The sequence below is a fragment of the Urocitellus parryii genome, chromosome 8, assembly GCF_045843805.1.
Source record: "Urocitellus parryii isolate mUroPar1 chromosome 8, mUroPar1.hap1, whole genome shotgun sequence".
In the NCBI taxonomy this organism is placed as follows: Eukaryota; Metazoa; Chordata; class Mammalia; order Rodentia; family Sciuridae; genus Urocitellus; species Urocitellus parryii.
Genome location: NC_135538.1, coordinates 153,823,900 through 153,838,376, shown reverse-complemented (window position 1 = coordinate 153,838,376; position 14,477 = coordinate 153,823,900). Strand labels below are relative to the sequence as shown.

Sequence of the window (14,477 nt, the reverse complement as noted above, 5' to 3'; positions counted from 1 at the left end):
TACAATGGAGCCACACTGAAAGGAACCAAGCATGGGTGCAGAGAAATTCCAGCCAATGAACTAAGGGAACCACAGGAAGAGAACTGGAATCAGTTGTCAGCATGGGGAGGAGCTGGCCCACTGACCCTTGTCCATCCTGAAGTCATTAAGGAACATGTCGCCATCTTGTGGCCCTTTAGGGTAATGCAGCTGAATGTGTTTATGGTTTCCATCAGCCGTTTCATTAGCTGCGGGTAATAATGGCATATACCAAGAACACAGTTAATTCCATTCCCAATCGTCCACAAATGCTCACTTCCCCATCTACCTGACAAAGATGCCTTCCTTGGTCCCACTCTGGTCAGGCTCTTCTCAGCCCTTCTGACTGGCTCCCCCACGGGCCTTGGCCTCTGAAGACCTGGCTCAAGGCTGCGTCCTAGGAACAGCCCCTGTCTGAGAAATCCCAACCCAGGCTGCCTTTACTCTGTCCCCATCAGCTTCTGAATTCAGGGCTCCTGGCCCTGGGTCTGTGGTGGGAGCCAAGGTAGGAAGTGCGAGGGCCAGTTAGCAAACAGACGGGCTTCCCTGGACTCACTGCCCGTGCTGGCCATTCCTTTCCTCCTGTTACAGGCCCCCAGGGCCTCTGCACACGTCAGAAGGCCCGGCTCCTTCCCTGGGGTAGTCAGAGTCATACCAGTTCACTGCATTCTCTGCCCTCTGCTGTGTTTGTCTTCGATATTCTACGTTTATTCGTTTATTATTAGTTATTTATTAGTTTCCTGTGCTCCCATCTGAAACGTCCTTGTACAGAGACAAACGCAAATGTGGACTCTGTCCACCCTTTGATGCAGCTGGCCGGTGGCCTCGTGTTCCTCGCACCATTCTGCACGTTGCTTTCCTCACCCCTCGCTTGGAGCCCCTCCTGTGTGCTGGCACGTGGCCTGGAGCCCCTCCTGTGTGCTGGAGCCCTTCCTGTGTGCTGGAGCCCCTCCTGTGAGCTGGCGCAGTGGCCTGGTGTGGCCTGGAGCCCCTCCTGTGAGCTGGTGCCCTGGCCTGGAGCCCCTCCTTTGAGCTGGCGCCCTGACCTGGAGCCCCTCCTGTGAGCTGGCGCACTGTCCTGGAGCCCCTCCTGTGAGCTGGCGCACTGTCCTGGAGCCCCTCCTGTGAGCTGGCGCACTGTCCTGGAGCCCCTCCTGTGAGCTGGCGCACTGTCCTGGAGCCCCTCCTGTGCGCTGGCGCGGTGGCCTGGAGCCCCTCCTGTGAGCTGGCGCAGTGGCCGAAGGTCTCCTTGGCCTCCACTTGTGACCTGAGGAGGGAACCCCGCCTGGCAGCCCTGGCGGCTCATATTTGAGGGGAAGGGCCTGGGTGGACTTCCCCTGGGCGCTGCCAAGGGGCACAGCAGAGCCACTGTGGGGTTGTGGGCTGGCCTTACTTCTTGGGATGGGACCCCTTCTCTTTAAGGAAGGCCCGGTGGTCCTGACGCCAGGAGCCCGTGCTGCCAGCTGACCTTCTTTGCCTGCTGTACTGCGCTGCCCTCTCTGATTTTCCTGACCCTACTCACTGCTCTTTTTTTGTCATAAAAATGTGTCAAGATCTGACGTTCTGTGTTCCTTACCAATTCGTTGGCTTATCAGCTTCACCTTCCCACCTCCCCACCAGCACGAATTCCTGGAGACTCGGGATTGGCGGAGGGTGTGTTGATCCCCTTGTGTGGAACAGAGCCTGGGCATGGACCAATGGAGTAACAGTCCTTCCTTCTGCTGCTGCCAGCTGAGAAAAGGGAAAGAACCTCCTTCAGCGGATGACTCAGAAGATCAAGGAGAATGCTCATTCCTATGGCCCTTCTGTGAGTGTTTCTGGTGGAATTCAGAGTTTTCATTTCTGGAAAACAAACAAAACAAACTTGTTTTGTGGCGGCTCAGATGTCTCCTTCTTCCTAAATGTTTCTGATTAACGATTATTGATAACATAGTATCTGCTTTCTTTTATATGCCAAATAAGGCAGTGGCACAGCACATCTCTTGAAGGCAGGCCTGCCCTGTCCTCTCTGAAGCCTGAACTCAGGCCTTGGATTAGGAAAGAGTCTCAGGTTGGTCAGCTCTGGGCTCCAAGTGGCAGGATGTTGTTTCCGGTTTCCCTTCTCAGCCATCTGGATTTCTGTTTCTCCTGGAAGAGAAACACTTGCTTCTAAGGACTTCTCCTCAGGAGTCAACAAGGCCTCGGCTCAGAAGGATGCCACTCTGGTGGCCATGCTGTGACGCCACTCCTTGCTTTCCCAGGGTGGGGACACTGTGTCTTCTGGGCAAGGACAGTTGTGCTTATCTTTGACCTAGACTTTATTTTCTCTTCTGATTGGTTTAGGATCCTTCTTCGCTGTCCAAAGTCTCCCCTCTGGCTATGCTGCAGAGGGTCCCTAGTCCCCAGGAAAGGGTGCACAGCTGGCTGCCTGACTCCTCACTTTAACCCTGCACTTGCAGCCAGGTGGCCTCAGACACTTCTCCTCCGTGTGCTCACTGAGGACCTTGCAGTGCTGACTGCCACTGCCTGGGCAGGGCTTCCAGGGTGCTAACCTGAGTCCCTCATGCTGTTTTGTTAAACCCAATGTACTGTTTTTGCATGAATCTTGTCATCTTCACTTTAGAGAGAAAGCTGAGAATCAAAGAACAACAACTTCTAGAGGAGGGGAGGAGTAGGGAGGATAGGAAGGGCAGCAGAATAGAATAGACAATATAATTGGTGTATGTACATTCCATGTATGTATTATATATCAAAATGCATTCTACTGTCATGTATGACTAAAATAAATAAATAAAAATTAAAAGAACAATAACTTCTGTTTTTTTATGTTTCTTTTCTCAATTTAAAAGTTTTTGATTGAGTTTTTTATTGGTGCGTTATAATCAGGCTTGCTAGTAGGATTCATTGTTACATATTCTTCAACGCACACGACATGAATTTGTCAGTGCCATTCCCCAGTACCTCCCCTTTCCCTCCCCCACCATCCACTTCCTTTTCATACAGTCTCCACCTTTTCCATTCTGAGTTTGACTTATTTTGCTTAACATAATGGTCTCCAATTCCATCCATTTTCCTGCAAATGACAATTTATTTCTCTTTATGGCTGAAAAAAATGTCATTTTATGTATATATACACCCCCCCCTTTTTAAAAAATCTATTCATCTGTTGATGGACACCTAAGCTGGTTCCATAGTTTGGATATTGTGAATTGTGCTGCTATAAACATGGATATGCATGTGTCACTGCAGTATGATGATTTAAAATTTTCAAAATTTTCAGTTTAAGTACCGAGGAGTGGTACAGCTGGGTGGACCCTCCACACTGGTAGCCACTCTGATTTCCTTAGTGGTTTACTGTCTGACCAGCAGTATCAGGGTACTTCTTCTCCATTTCCTCTCCAGCATTTATTATCTTTTTTTTTTTTTCTTTTTATGGTGCTGGGGATTGAACCCAGGGCTTTGTGCATGCAAGGCAGGGACTCTACCGACTGAGCTATATCTCTGCCTATTATTTGTTTTTCTGATGACTGCCTTTCTGAGTAATGTGAGATGAAGTCTCTGTGTAGTTTTGATTTGCATTTTGATTGCTAATGATGTTGAACGTTTTTTCACGTATTTGTTGTCCACTATGTTTCTTCTTTGGAGAAGTGTCTGTTTATTTCATTTGCCCATTTAGTAATTGAATTATTTGATATTTTGCTGTGAAGTTTTTTGAGTTCTCTATATATTCCAGATATCCATCCTCTGTCAGAGAGTAGCTAGCAAGACTCTCCCACTCTATAGGTTCCCTCTTCACATTCTCAATTATTCCTTGCTGTGCAGAAAGTTTTTAATTTGATGCTGACCCATTTGTTACCTCTTGGCACTCTTTCCTGAGCTTTAGGGTCCTGCTGAGAAAGTCCTTGCTGGGCCTACTTGCTGGAGTGCTGACCCTACATTTTCCTCTCGGAGTTGCATAGTTTCTGGCCTAATTCTCAGGTCTTTGGCTCATTTTGAGTTGCTGTTTGTTCACGGTGAGATGAGGGCGACCGGATGTTTTCTATCCATGCATGCATTGATGGCCCCTGGACTTGGTTCCCTCGTTGGCTTTTTCTACTGCAATGAAGGTAGGATTTCAGAGCCTCCTCAGGAAGCTGATTTAAGATGGTTGGGATTCATGCCCACTGGTGGGATGCCTGGATACAAGGTAGTCCTACGGCCAGTGTTATGGAACGGCACAGTGTTTTCCTAAGAGCTCCATTTACTTTCCCTCTCACCTGCAGTCTGTAAGGCCCTTTCTCTCCACCTTGGCCAACACTGGTTGTCTCTTGTCTTTTTGAGAACACCCACTCTACCTGGGCTTGTGAGACGAGATCTTATTGCTTCACCCTAGTGATTACCTTGAACAATCATGTGTTCTTCTGAGAAATTCATACATAAGTCTGGTGCCCATTTTTAAATCAGGGCATTTGTTTATCTTGGCTTGTTGTTTTGTTTTGTTTTTACAACTGAAGTTTTAGTTTATTTTCCTATTGAATTTCGTCTTACATTTTTCTTTTGTTTGATTGTATATGTTTTTGTTCTTCAGTGTTTGGGATAGAAAACAGAGTTTTGCAAATGCTAGGAAATTACTCCATCAGTAAGGTCTACCCATAGCCCTTGCTATTGAATTTTTATGTTTTTTTATATACAATCTGAATATTAAATTTTCATGAAGCATATGTATTGCAAATGTTTTCAACTATTCTGTAGGTTGTCTCTTCACCTTGTTCAACAATTCATGTTCATTCCAGTGGCCTAGGGCTTTCCTGTTTACATCTACCAGTTTTACCGTTTTGGGTCCTTTACGTCTCTAATCCATTTGGAATTGGTTTTAACTGGTGAGAGGCTCTGACTTCATTGTTCTTCAGTGGGTATGCAAGTTTTCCAGCACTGCTTTCTTGAAAAGGCTGTTTTTCTCGGGCCTCTTCTAGCACCTTTGTTGAAGATCATGTGGCTGCAGACGTGGGTTTCTCCAAGCTCCCTACACTGTCGATCATGTATGAGTCTTTCTTACGCTAACACCACGATGTCCTCCTTACCACAGTTTTGTAATATGCTTTGGTTCTATAATACTATAATGCCACCCAGTTGTTCTTTTTGCTTAAGATTGTCTTGTTGACATTTTTTAATTCTTTGTAGAATTTCCATATACTTTTTCATAAGGGTCATGGCAATGCATTCCTACTAACAGCATAAAAAAATAACCAAAATGCCATATTTTTATATCAAAAATCATTTATTTTCTCCACACCCACCTGCACTAATACTTTTTATGCATTGTCCATTAGAGAGCGGACAACCTCACAGGCATGAGGAGGCATCTTGTGGTGGTTTTGACTTACATTTCCCAGATGATCAGAGATGTTGGGCACCTGCTCGCATACCTGCTGGACATTTTATGTCCTTCTTAGAAAATTGTCTTTTCAGACCCCTCGCCCATTCTTCAGTGGGGTGTCTGTGGTGTGAGTTTACAGGGAGAGAAGAGCCACACCCTCGGGGAAAGGCGCCCTCGGAGTCATCTAATCTGCTTTGAGAGGAGCATGGAATGCTTTGGGAAAGCGCTTCCAAATGAGGTTTTGGAGGTGGTGACCTCCGTCTTGCCCCTCTCCTGGCTCTTCTGGCGGGCTGGCTGTGTGGACCAAGCCACTCTGCTGAGACTGTCCTGCAGAGTGCGGAGGACAGGATGGAGAGTGGCCCCCAAACAGCAGGCGCTCCCACCCAGGGACTCTCACATCCCGAGGGGGTCAGGGACCACTCTGACCGTGGTGTTGCTGGACCCACGCTTGGTTGCCGTGTCCTGAGGGACGTTGAGCAGAGGACCTGGCTAAGTCTCAGAAATGAGAAGATGATAAACGTGTTAAGCTCCAGGGCGGCTTCCTCCTTGGAGAGATAATGAAGACAAGTGATGAATAGGTCGCAGAGTATTCACTCTGTAGCATTCCACACAAAATCACAATAGAGGAGTGACAGCGACACAGAAAAATGAAAATTACGGAATATTAGCAAAAAGTAGAAAATATATATGATTTTATTTATATAATGCTCAGGTGTAAGTAAGGATTAGCATTTAAGAATAAATTGGTGCTAAAATAATAAGAAAATGCAAAGTAGTAATGGAAGCCAAAGTCCATCAGTGGTTGCTGTTGTGGGAAAGGGACAATGACTGTACTGGAGTCCTCTTAGCCAGAGACAGACACCACTGCATGGCCTTTGCCAGGGCTGCTCAGGTGCTTGCTATGTGATTAAGTTGGCACAACGTTTATGGACTTGTGCATGCAGGGTAAGGGTCCAAGAGAAAAAGTTTAAAGATTTAAAAAATGCTATTTTGTAAATAGAAATTTCAAAATGGAAAAGATGAAGTTCTGAGATAATTTCATGGATATTTTATAGTAATATAAACTTCAGTGTATTTTTAAAGTTTCTATGATTGAATTATTTTAAAAATTATTTGAGAACAGGAAAAATATTTGCAGTCAGTCTGATAGGCTTATAGCAAACAAAAATACATAGAAAATGGAATTTGAAAGATTCTAGCCATGCTACCCATGAAGTGGGCTTGAGATACATTTGAATATGCTGTGTCTGTTGCTGCAGCCTGGCTGGCTGCAGCAAAATAACTGGGGGGTGAGGAACAACTTGTGTAGATTGATACAGCAGGAGTGGGAGCCGTTTATTGTAGGACAACAGAGGTATTTATACATTTTGCACAGCTTATCTTAATTAGCATAAACTAGATACATCAGTCAACCAATAAGGAATCTCCACACTTAATGGCTCACTGGCCTTACTTCACAAACCACTCCCTCTGGCATTTTGCCAGGCACCATCCTGACTTGTTTACAGACCCTAACAGTCTGTTTCACTTTGTCTAGGTATAAAGTGTATAAATCACCACTGTTCCAGTCTGGCCAGGGTCTCTGGGGGAACTGGGTCCCTTCTGTCCAGACGGAGGTACTGAGAAGAGGGAGGACAGAACCTGGCTGCTCATCAGCCACAGCCAGAGATGTGCAGGGCCTTTGATCTACTTCTACAACCATCCCTTAAACCATCAATCCTCCTAAGAGACTGGACATTTCAAAAACAGGAGCCTGGTAAACTGGATGGTAGCACATCAGCTCCTTGGGCTGTAATGCAAATGAAAACAAGAGTTTAAAAGGAAGTGTTTAGGACAGACCCTCACTCAAGTGAATTTTTGTCTCTGCACAGTTATCAAGGCATATGAAGAACCGGGAGGGTCTGCAAGAGTAAATTTTTTGGATTTATGCACGGTCCATGAAAACCCTGGCCATCTCTTCTGGGCCACACTTCAATGTCGATTTATCTTGAGAATCTAATTGGATTTCTGCCTTGGTGTCTGCTGACTTTGTCTTTCTGCTGAATTTTACTGCTCACATTAGCAATTTGTAAAACTAGTGGGAATGGGCTTCTCTCCAGCTGAGGGTGGTGATGCGTTAAACCAGGAGAACTTAGGGGGTCCTGATACACTTGGCCAGAACTGAGCTCCAATCCCACTTTCTAAAGTTCCGACGAGGGTGGGATTCGAACCCACGCGTGCAGAGCACAATGGATTAGCAGTCCATCGCCTTAACCACTCGGCCACCTCGTCACGGGGCACTGGCACTGCTTTCCCCCACACTAGCTCAGGCAGGTGCTTGACGGACTGGACCGAGGACCCGGCCAGTGTCCGCACCACCCGCCACAGCCCCGCGGGAAGCGCGATGACTCCGCGCGCCAAGGCGCCCGCTGTGCTGGGAGACACCTGTGCGCGCAGGCAGCCAGGCCCAGCCCGGGTCGCCCTCTGCGCCTGGGAGCCCGGGTCTCAGCAGGGCGGTTGGTCACTCAGTGCAGCTGAGGCTGGGCTGCGACAGGGAGGAAGCTAGGGGCACAACCTCCACTCCTGGCTCCGCGTCACCTTCGTTATTTATGGTCCGTCCCCCTACTTGGGCGGGTTTTCCATTCTGTGCTAAATGTGAGCCGAGTGAGATCCAGAGACAGTGAGTCAGACTGAAAGGGGGACCGGCCGGAGTGCGCAGGTGGACCAGCAGCAGAGGCCACCCTGTGTGAGGTGGGGCTCTGCTCTTGGGTTCCAATCTTGATGCTGCTATCTATTGTATGTGTCCTGAGCAAGGATGATCAAAACCCAGTCTCCAGGCAACCCCCCAAACCGCTTCTAAAGGGAGAGAAAATGACTTTAATCCTGAAGAGATGCAGGAACTGCCTGGAGGCTGCCAGCGCAGGGCGGTCCCCTTGTACAGCCAGCAGGCACAGGCCGCAAGGACAGGTCTGAAACCCATCTCTTCCTCAGTTAGCACAATTGTCACCCCAGGCTCATCTCCCGGTGACGTGGTGATGGGAGTAACTGGGTTTCATTAACTGTCTTTATTCAAGAGCTAGGACCTCTCACCTAGATTCCATTCCTGAGTGTAAAGAAGGACTTGAAGGAAGGGAAGAGACTCATCCTGTGTGTCTCAGGGGGAGCTGCACCTTGTTAAAGGACTGGTGCAGAGCTTGTCTGCACCCAGCCACCAAGGAGAGTGGGCATGAGTCCTGCTTTCCCCACGGTGCCGGGTGACATTTCCTAAGAAGCACAGGTTTCATTCTCTTTCCGTGGATACAAAATAGTTGCTGAGAGGGTCTGAGCCTTAGGCCTTCACTCTTCTGGCACCTGTAGGCACCTGGGCCAGCAAGATGCAGGGGCCCTTCTCAGCAGATGTCCCTGTAGATGAGCTGGAGCCTATTTGCCCTGTGTTCAGGATCTGGATTCATCAGAGAGCTCTGTGTGTGCTCTGAGGTTCAGAGACAGAGGACTGCCTGCCTCCGGGAGACACTCAGCTCTCCTCGGGCTCCGTGCTGTCCTGCATTAGGACTGCCAGCATCTTTAGCTTCCCAAGGTCTCTGCCCCTAAGTTTTGGTGTGTTACTGTGCTGCAAGGGGGCAGCCTTTGCACATGTACTTTATTACCAGGGCCCCAAGTGCAGAGTGCTTACTTCAGAGGTCTTCTTTCTGCATCCATTCCTCAGCTCTCTCTTCTTACACCTAACGGTGTGCCATCCAAGTAAGTCAACTTCGTTCTTTGTAGGTCTGCCATTTGGCGGACTTTCTGCAATGATTTTTATTTAAAAACACAGTTTCTCTCTTGAGAATTAATCATTACTGGTGCTTTTCAGCCTGATATTATTATTTGAGGTAACACTCTTTAAATTTAGTTGGTATTATGCAGCAAGCAACACTAATCTCACATTTGACTGTAGACAACGGGGCCTGGAATGGAGGGGCTTACCTGCTTCAGCTGCAGGGCGTTAGGCCCGGAAGGGACACTGCACATCTCTCCGAGTGCAAAGCCTGTCTTTTATAATAGTTCACGACACTGTTCCTAATGCAACTTGGGATAATATTCCTCCTCTGTCATTCTTCCTTCTGTCTGAGAGGTGTGTCTGGGAGGTGTGTGAGGCTATGAAAGTCTGGGAAAGTGAGAGAATCCTGGGAAAATAAGAGTCACTAAAAAGATGTGAAAGAAGAACAGGTTTGGTAAGTGCTCGGGGTACTGAGGTGTATTGACTGTAGTCACCTTTATGGCACCCCGTCTCAGAATAAGCAGTCCATCCACTTATTCCCCAGAGTTATTACAACTGCTGTGCCTGTCACATCAGAATTCAGTTCTGTGTCCTTGGGATGCCTTTCTTCAAGCGCCCCCCCCCCCCACACACACACACCTGCTGCCTTTCAGGGCTGCCTTGCATGTGTACCTGTCTTGAAGGTCTCTGGCAGCACCATCTGCATGAACCTAGGCTTACAGGCAGGTTTGGTGCGAGGGAGCCCAGGGAGATCAGGCATGGCCTCACAGCCCCTGTGTCCTTCTCCCCTGAGAAGTATCAGGAATTTTCTGAAGAGCAGCTCTAGTTTTATACACACCCTTTGCTACCAGGTTCCTCCATCAAACTGGCAGGAAGTGAATGGGCTTTACTCACACTGTGATATATGTTAGGACAGGAGAGACCGTAAGGATGGGTGCAGAGAAGCCCTCCAGGTAGGCGCACACAGAGCCATGCTCACCTGCACGTCGAGGGAATAAAGACTGAATGGAGAATGTTGAGAGCCACAGCCGAGTTGGGATGGCTCCTAGCATTTTGCCAGTACTTTTGAGTTCTCGCGGAGTTCCCATTGAGTTCCGGTTGAGCTCTCGCGGGGATTCTGGGGAGTTCGAGATGGTTGGTGAAGTTCCGGTGGAGGGAGTTCTGGTTGGTGTGTGGTGTGTCCCGGAGAAAGCCGCGTGGGTGGCATTCGCGGGAGTTCGGAAATAAAGTTTGTTCCTGCTTGAGTGGCCGTGATTTGTGCCCAGCCAGACGGCGGCAGGTGAAGACAACATTTGCTCATGTGTGAAACCCAGAAAGAGGTGAAGACATTTATGAAAGCTAATTAATGGTGACAATCATGATGCAAGTGAAAATATGGGCTGACATCAAGCTTTTCTAAGGACCCAAAGAGTTGCTGTGACTCTCGGATTCCCGAGAGAAAGAACAGAGTTGACGTGTCCCAGAGCCCCAGCCTCTCCGAGCTCTCTGAGGACATCTGGCCCAGGGAAGGGAACTCAGAGGTTCAGGGTTCCCAGAGCTCCCTGTTGGAACTGCCCCTTCATCTCCCTGGCCCAGGGACATATTTTAAAACCAGAGAAGTGACTGTCCTGACTCTGGCAGACTCTCTCATTTAGTCAAAGAGAAAAAGCAAAATCCACACTTCTGAGGAAATGCCCCCGGCACCGTGCAGTAGACCAAGGAAGGGAGACCCTCACCTGGTGGCTGTGCTGCGGACCAGCTCTGTGTGGCCAGGACTCCAGGGGTCACAGTGACCCCTGCCAGGGAGAAGCCAACTTTATGCATAACCTCAGTCCCTGAAGTCTCCATTTCCTTCCCCTTCCACAATTACTGCATTTTTTTTTTTTTTTGGCTCAAAAGGCTTTTGAGTCTTATTTAGAGTTTAATTACTTAAATAGAAGAATGTCCAGTGAGAAAGTGAAAAACTAGCTAAGCTTTTGTGAGATTTCCCACTTTCTGGCCTTCTCTTCAAATTCCTCAAGTTTCCAGGGTGAATCAGAATGAGGTCAGCTTCAGAAAAACAGAATAAGTCATCTCCCCTCTTTTCCAAGATGCTCTTCCAACACAGGGATGGGATGCCTGATGACCAGCACAGGGCCTCTGCCTTCAGGGCATGTTCCTAGCATGCACCCGGGATGGGGGGGACAGGAGACATCTAGGTTCACACAGGGTCTTTGCCATCACTGATTGCTGTCTCCCTTGACTATTAGACAGCAGATGGGGCCCAAATGAGAGGGACCCTCCCTTTTAAAGCCCAGCCCTGTCCTGTGATGGTTTGACCCTCATTGCCTGGAGGGCAGCTGACACCTGACAGGGCTAGGGCCACTCCTGCTCCCAGGGAGAGCAGCCCTGGGGTATGAGAACTGTCTTCATCCTCCACGTCCAGGCACAGTGATGCTGAGGAAGGTCTGGGGACACTTGTCAGCTTTGATACACAAAGGAAATAGGGCATTTATCCACCCTTCCTTGTTTTAGAGCATTTTCTATGTAAATCAGGTGATTCTAATTTTTCCTTGCCCCTTTGAAGTGTATGGACATCTTTTTCAAAGCCAAGTAATGCTCTTGACAGTATTAGAACTCAGAATGTTTTTCTTCGAGGCCTGGAGTGCTCCCGTGGGACCAAGCTCCGCACTGCAAAACCAACCTCTGCCTTTTTTTAACTATTCATTTTTTACTTAGAGGTGAACTCATATATCTTTATTTTACTTATTTTTTTATGTGGTGCTGAGGATGGAACCCAGGGCCTCGCGTGTGCTAGGTGAGCGCTCTACCTCTGAGCCTCAACCCCAGCCGCCCGTCCTCTGGCTTGAAGGGAGCGGTGCACTCATCTTGTGATAAAGGCAAAGATAACCCAGGGTCCGCCTCAGGGCCAGGTGAATTTCAGATGAACCATGTTTGCCAAGTGGAGGAGTCAGTCCTCTTACTTGAAGCTCCGTTACACTTTATCTTGAGAACATATGTTTTCTGGCTTGTCTCCATTTGAGTGTAAAAGGTGAGTGTAAAAGGTGAGTTTTTTTTTTTTTTCTTTTTCTTTTTGGCACTGGGGATTGAACCCAGGGCCTTGTACATGTGAGGCAAGCACTCTGCCAACTGAGATATGTCCCCAGCCACAAAGGTGAGGTTTTAAAACTTGCTTCTGTCATGTCTGCCTTTCGGCCTTGGCTTCACTGGATAACTTTTGATGTGCATGACATTCTGGCTTAATATTTTTCAACAAGAAAATCGTTTTTCTTTTCCTCCTTTTTAGACAGGCTTTATGGATCAGAAACAAATTTTGCTTTTGATTATCTTCTCCGCACACACAGGTGACACCAGATCCAGGTGAACCCAGCATGTACCCAAGGGACCAGGGCCTGCTGTCTGCTGGGACTGTCGGTGGGCAGGGTGGTTTGATGTGGGTGCGCTGCCTTGTGGCTGGGAGGTGGAGTAGTGCACGGCAGGGCCTCCACCTGTGAACTCGCAGTGTCCCAGTGATCCCCAGCAGCTCTCGGAGAACCAGTGGTGACAGTACCAGGGACAGTACCCCGTGCCCAGGACGGCTTCTCAGCCACAGTCACCACACAGCAGGTGTGGGTGGTCAGCAAGGTCCACAGCAGCTCGTGTCCACCGCGGTGAGCCGCATCCAGCACCAAAACAGTGTGGACAGGCCACGCAGAGCACTGGGGACCCCAGCAGCAGGAGGGGTGGGGCAGCAGCGGTGTCCACCGGGGAGCTCCAAGAGCGGCTGCTGCAATGCTCCAGAGAACAGCAGAAACGCAAGGCGTGGGACATTCCAAGTGTGCACAGAGAGCAGAGAGAGGTGACAGTGGCACCCCGGAGGAGAGAAAATAAACCAATAAAACTCGCCAAGATGGAGAAGAGGACAGGAAGGAGGGGAAGGGTAACAAGAGAAACAAAACCCCAAAGCAAACCAACGGAATGACTCCCACCGTCAAGGAGAGAACATGGCAAGTGGATGAAACCCATGAGAGAAGTGGGAGAACTGTGTGCACCAGCCACGGCCGCCCCACAGAGAGGCAGGGAGGTGAGGGGCACCCTGCGGAGGTGCAGAGCTCTGCTGCCGGTGCCCACTGCCCTGCCTCCTCCTTCCTGGGCCGCCATCACCCAGAGAGCAGGGCTGCGGTCACCCTGCCTTTCTGGCGTCTCCCTCCACTCTGCCAGCTGGGGGCCTGAACTGACTCTGCCAGAGAGAGCGCTGGGCTTCCCTTCCCAGGAGTTAGGACAGCAGGGTCCACTGGGGTTCTGTCCAGAAGGACGAGGTCCGTGAGCCCCAGCGCGGCCTGATGCCGAGGTCTGGAGGGGACGTGCTCGAGGCTGGGTGCAACTCTGATGGGGACTTGGGACTTTGTGCCTGGGCATCTGCTCTGGAGAATGAGCTCCACATGTCTCTGCTGGGCACCTGGGTCTCAGGGGCCTCCAGAGAAGTCTGCTCTCAGGGCAGGTGGTCAGCCCACCACCTCCTGCCCACTTCACTGCCCAGGAAGGTGGACTTCCCAGCTCAGTCCTGAGTCCACGCACCCCATCCAGCTCTTCCCCCCTCCCCTTCCCTTCTCTTTCCTTCTTTCTCCTTTCTCTTTCTTGTTCTGGGGATTGATCCCAGTAGCACCTCGCCCCTGAGCTCTCTCCCCACTGTAGGGACAGGTCAGGGCCTCACTAAGTGGCGGAGCTGGCCTGGAGCTTGTGATCCTCCTGCCCACTTCTCAAGTCCCTGGGGTTCCAGGTGTGGGCCACCACTCCCAACTTCAATGTTTCTTTCTTAAAAACAAAATATCACCTCACATACCAGAGTGCAGTAACCAAAATCAGGAGATTACTCGTTAGAGCATGTTTAGATTTTACCAGCTGTACCAATGGATCCGTGTCTGTCAAAGGGTGATCCCAATCCTGTGCTACAGCACCAAATGTCAGTCTCTCGAGGCTCCTTGATTCTCTAAAATTCCTGAGTCTCCCTTTGCCTTTTATTTTTATTTTTTTAAAAGAGAGAGTGAGAGAGGAGAGAGAGAGAGAGAGAGAGAGAGAGAGAGAATTTTCAATATTTATTTTTTAGTTCTCGGCGGACACAACATCTTTGTTGGTATGTGGTGCTGAGGATCGAACCCGGGCCGCACGCATGCCAGGCGAGCGCGCTACCGCTGAGCCACATCCCCAGCCCTCCCTTTGCCTTTTATGACACTAATGATTTTGAAGACATGGGACATTTTACAGTCTCCTTTCTGCCAGGGACCAAAAGGGAGTTCTCCTTCAAAGAATAGCCTGACAGTTACAAGAAACAGCCCCCTGGGAGACACCTGCCTGGGAGACACCCTGCAGCCCTCCATCTCCCTGAGACATCCTGCGGCCATCTGTCTTCCTGAAACATCCTGCGTT

The 14,477-nt window shown here is 49.2% G+C and overlaps 1 non-coding gene across 1 annotated transcript; it reads right to left on the bottom strand.

Moving 5' to 3' along the window:
- Positions 1-7,542: 7,542 nt before the first annotated feature.
- Positions 7,543-7,624, bottom strand: Trnas-gcu (transfer RNA serine (anticodon GCU)). The gene has a single exon. It is a non-coding gene; the product is annotated as a tRNA-Ser (tRNA).
- Positions 7,625-14,477: the final 6,853 nt, after the last annotated feature.